Here is a 4,614-nt window from a genome sequence, read left to right as displayed (position 1 = left end):
AGTGGTTCCCCCTGGGTTAAATCCCTAATACCAAAAAAAAAAAAGTAATGAAGGAATTGAGCTCTAATTCTTCTAATTCTGCCTTTCTTACATAAAATGTATATCACATAAAATAAATCACAGTGAGGGCAAGTTTCTATTTATAAATCTATTCCAGCTAATCAATAGGAATGTCAGTGAGAGAAATGTCAAAGAATTTTCAAGAAAAAAAATAAAGAATGTTAGAATTAAAACATCACTTTTCTGGGATGGGATAGAGTTTGGCAGTAGAGCACTTGCCTAGTTTGTGCATGGCTCTGAGTTTGAGCCCCAGCACCATGAAAGTAAAATATTGCTATTCTGCAACAGTAATGAATAATTGAGCAAGGCAATGATCAACAATGACTGCTAACATCTTAATAAGACAACAAGTTTCATGTGCTTCCAGGAGAAAGAAGCAACACCATTTATCATGTGACCATCCTAAGACCATTAAAAAAAAAAAATCAAGCTGTCTGGGGTCTTTGTGGGACATTCAAAATCTAAACTATAGCCAAGCCAATTCAATTTTAAGAAATTGCAAAGAAAAAAAAGATGGAGGAAGAAGCTATATTTTTTAAATACTGTCTATACTTGTATAACAAATACTCCCCAAATTTAGTGCCTTAAAATGGCAACATTTAATTTGCTCATGAATCTGTCATTTGGGTAGGGACAATTTATCTCTGCTCCACTCAGGCTCGAAGGCTGGAGGCTAGAATCATCACATGTCTAGCAGCTGATCCTGGCTGTGAACTAGGACCTTCTCTGGAGCTGGGGCCAGAACACTCACATAGGGCCACCCCATAAGGTTGCTTGGCTTGCTCACAAAGCAAGAAGGAAGGGAGGGAAGGGAGGGAAGGGGAGAGGAGGGAAGACATAGAGGACCCGTGGAAGCTGTACCACCTTATAAAACTTGACTGCAAAAGTCACACAGCATCACCTCTGCTATACTCCATTTGTTAGAAATTTCCCTCAGGCAAGAAGAATTAAACTTTATCTTATTTACTTATTTCCTGGGGTGAGGGGTTGCCAAGGAATGAATCCGGGGCTTTGTGCATGCTATGCATGTACTTACCACTGAGGTACACCTCCAACCCCAAAACTTTACCTTTTGAGGAGAGGAATGTCAAAGAATTTTCGAGAATTTTTTTTTTTTTTTTTTTTTTTTTTTTTTAGGGCTGGGTTGTAGTTCAGTGGTAGAGCCCTTGCCTGGCACATGTGAGGTACTGGGGTTCTATCCTCGGCACCACATAAAAATAAATAAATAAAATAAAGGTATAGTGTCCATCTACAATTAAAAAATTAAAGCCACCATAATAAACAATTACAATCGGTTTAGTATAAAAAGTATTGTTAAAAAGAATAATTTTAGGAAAATCAGGGAAATACAGATATTATATATATGTTTATATATTATGTGTATATATAAATAATATGTACATGTGATATTGCATATATGTGACATTAAGTAATGTGTATTTGGGGGTACATGATAATGCTGTTGTAGTTATTTTATAAAGAGGAGTCCTTGTCTTTAGACATACATACAAAAATATTTATGGATGAAAATATGCGATGATTTGCTTCAAAATATCCTGGAGGTATGCATGACTATATAGAGGAAACTCAATATTGTCTATGATTTAACCGCAGAAACTAGGTGATGGGTACAAGGGGATTCCTTATATAATTCTTTCTACTGTGTTTGAAAATGCTTACAATAGAAAGTTTTAAAGTTTAGTGGATCAAAACTTTCTGATCGACATAACCCTAAGAGTCTGTTATTTTCTCTGGCCCCAGAGATTGGGAAGAAACCATAGCTGAGTAAAGCCACTTTTGAGAACAGTTAAATCACGCCACCCATAGGTACTAAGGGTTGCTCAGGAGTTATCCTGACATTGGGACAGGAAGCTCTTAGGACCTGGGGACAAAGAAAGCTTCAGAAGTCCTGAAGGGGAACATGCATTTGTGGACAAACAGAGGTGCTAAATATCAATCTATTTTGAAACAGCAGAAAGCTAGAGGAGAGGGCTACATTAGACCATGAACTTGACGGCAGTCCTTCTCTAGACGGAATTTCTGCTTCCTCTGTAAGAATTACAGTCTATTGGAATGGGACTATTTAATTTCCAGGCAGGAGCTCAATAGGTTTAACAGACAGGTTCTGGGATCTCAAATCCAACCCCACAAAGTCTGTGGCTTGTCTGCGCTCCCCATAAGCGTGATCTTCAAGGAAGGCAAGGGACCTGAAAATAAAATTGCCTGAACCCTTGTGCTAGACCCAGCTCTGCACCTAATTTAATGTGTGTGTCAAGGCCTCCAGGGCCACCTGCAAGTGTAATGATTCCTTAGAAGGGCTCATGGAACCCAGAAAACTGTCATACCTGTGGTAACAGTGGATTTCAGTGACAGACTGAAATTAGCTAAGGAAAAAGGGCCACAACATGGAGTCCTGGAGAAAGCAGGTGGGAGTGGCCGTTGTCTTCTAGTGCAGCCACATAAACATTACTTAACTCTCTCAGCAACTAGGTATGGCACCATAAATGACATGCTGCCAACCAGAGAAACTCAGCAGGCCTCGGTGTTCAGAGCTTTTATTGGGGGCATCAATCACATAGGCATGTAGTGCTCACATAAACTGACCTTTGCTATTCAGTCTCCATTATTCCCCAGAGGTCACACTGGGAGCACATCCTGGGGCCTCAGGCTTATCAAGACACTCTTACCAGGCAGAATCAGCAAGAGAAGCAGGTCAAGGGCCACACCTGAAGACCCTTGGAACATTCAGGGTTTGGGCAATCAGTTCCTCCCGGCTAAATCCTTTACTAAAACACTCATTGGCATTTAGTTCGTCACCTTTTTTTGTTGCCTACATTTTTATCATTGTGATGTTGTGATTTATAATTTAAAAAATACATATATTTTATCTCCACCCAGTTCCTGGCACAGAGCCCTAAAACCCTTGAAATTCCCTGAGTGTTAAGAGGTATAAAGGTGAAGGAAGCATCATTTTGTTCACAGCAAACCCCTTTTAACCACATCTAAGCTTATGTCAATGAGGTGACTTTTAGAAGCCTCTGAGGACGAAGGGCTAGTTGCCAGGGGAACCAATCATGTGATTAGAGGGTTCAGAATTTTAGCCCCAGCCCCAACCTCCCAGGAAAGAAGAGACACTGGAGGTTGAATTTATCACTGACAGACACTGATCTAATCAATCATGTGTACTGATCTGATCAGTCATTCCTGCTTAAAAACCCTAACTTAAGGGATTGGGAGAAATTTCAGGCTGTTGAATGCATGGAGGAGTGGGGAGGGGTCACCTTTGAAGAGGGTATGGATATTCCAGGCCTCTTTCCTCATAGTTGCCCTGTGTATCTCTTCCATCTGCCTGTGTCACATCCTTTTATAATAAACTGATAAATCTAACAAACTGTCTTCCTAAATTCTGAAAGTCATTCTAGCAAATTATTAAACCCAAGGAGGGGTTTGTGGGAACCTTCAGTTTATAACAGTTCTGCTAGAAGCCCAGGTGACAATCTGGGCTTGCAACTGGCATCTGAAGTGGGGCCAGTCTTATGGGACTAAGCCTTAACCTTTGGGATTTGACACTACCTCCAGGTAGATCATGTGAGAAACTATTGAATCATAGGACATGTGGTCTGTGTCCACCAGAGAACTGAACCATTGTGCAGGAAACCCCACACAATCTGGTGTCAAAATTGAGAGCAGTAGCAGAGAATAGAACAGTACAGAGAAAACACGCACACACACACACACACTTTTCTTTTCAGACACATAAATTGTATCTCCCCAGCTAGAGTAGAAGGCACCATAAAACAGAATTGTGTCTCATACATTTTTGTCCTGGGTTTTTGAGAGTTCCGTCTATTAGTAGATAACCCAGTAAATGTTTTTTGTTATTGTGCCAGTGACATTTTCTCAGGTTGCTCTCAAACCTAGGATATGCCTTTAGCTCCTTTCCACCTATCATCCCAATCCTAGCCACCCATCAATATCCAAATCAAGTCCTTCCTCCTCATTAGGTTTTCTCTAAGCCAGGTGTACCAATGCAGGCTTGTAATCCCAATGACTTGATGCGGGGAAGCGGAGGGAGGAGGGTTGCAAGTTCAAAGCCAGCCTCAGCAACTGAGCAACTTATTTAGTCTAAATAAATAAATGGACCCAGGATGTAGTTCATTGAAAAAGCAACACTGGGTTCAATTCCCAGTGCCCCCCCCCCCCCCACACACACACACACAATTCCCTAAGGGCTATGGTTGTAGCTCAATGTTAGAGCACTTGTCTTGGACACATGAGACCCTGGGTTCAATCCTCAGCAACACATAAAAAAATAAATAAATAAAGAGAAAAATATTGTGACCATCTACAGCTAAAAAAAAATATTTTAAAAATTTTCCCTTGGGGCTGGGGATGTGGCTCAAGCGGTAGCACGCTCGCCTGGCATGCGTGCGGCCCAGGTTCGATCCTCAGCACCACATACAAACAAAGATGTTGTGTCCGCCAAAAACTAAAAAATAAATATTAAAATTTTTTTTCTCTCTCTCTCTCTCAAAAAAAAAAAATTTCCCTAGT

Source organism: Marmota flaviventris, chromosome 3 (genome assembly GCF_047511675.1).
Source record: "Marmota flaviventris isolate mMarFla1 chromosome 3, mMarFla1.hap1, whole genome shotgun sequence".
NCBI classification, from domain to species: Eukaryota; Metazoa; Chordata; class Mammalia; order Rodentia; family Sciuridae; genus Marmota; species Marmota flaviventris.
The sequence above is the reverse complement of the archived record's forward strand: the minus strand, read 5'-3'. Positions refer to the sequence as shown.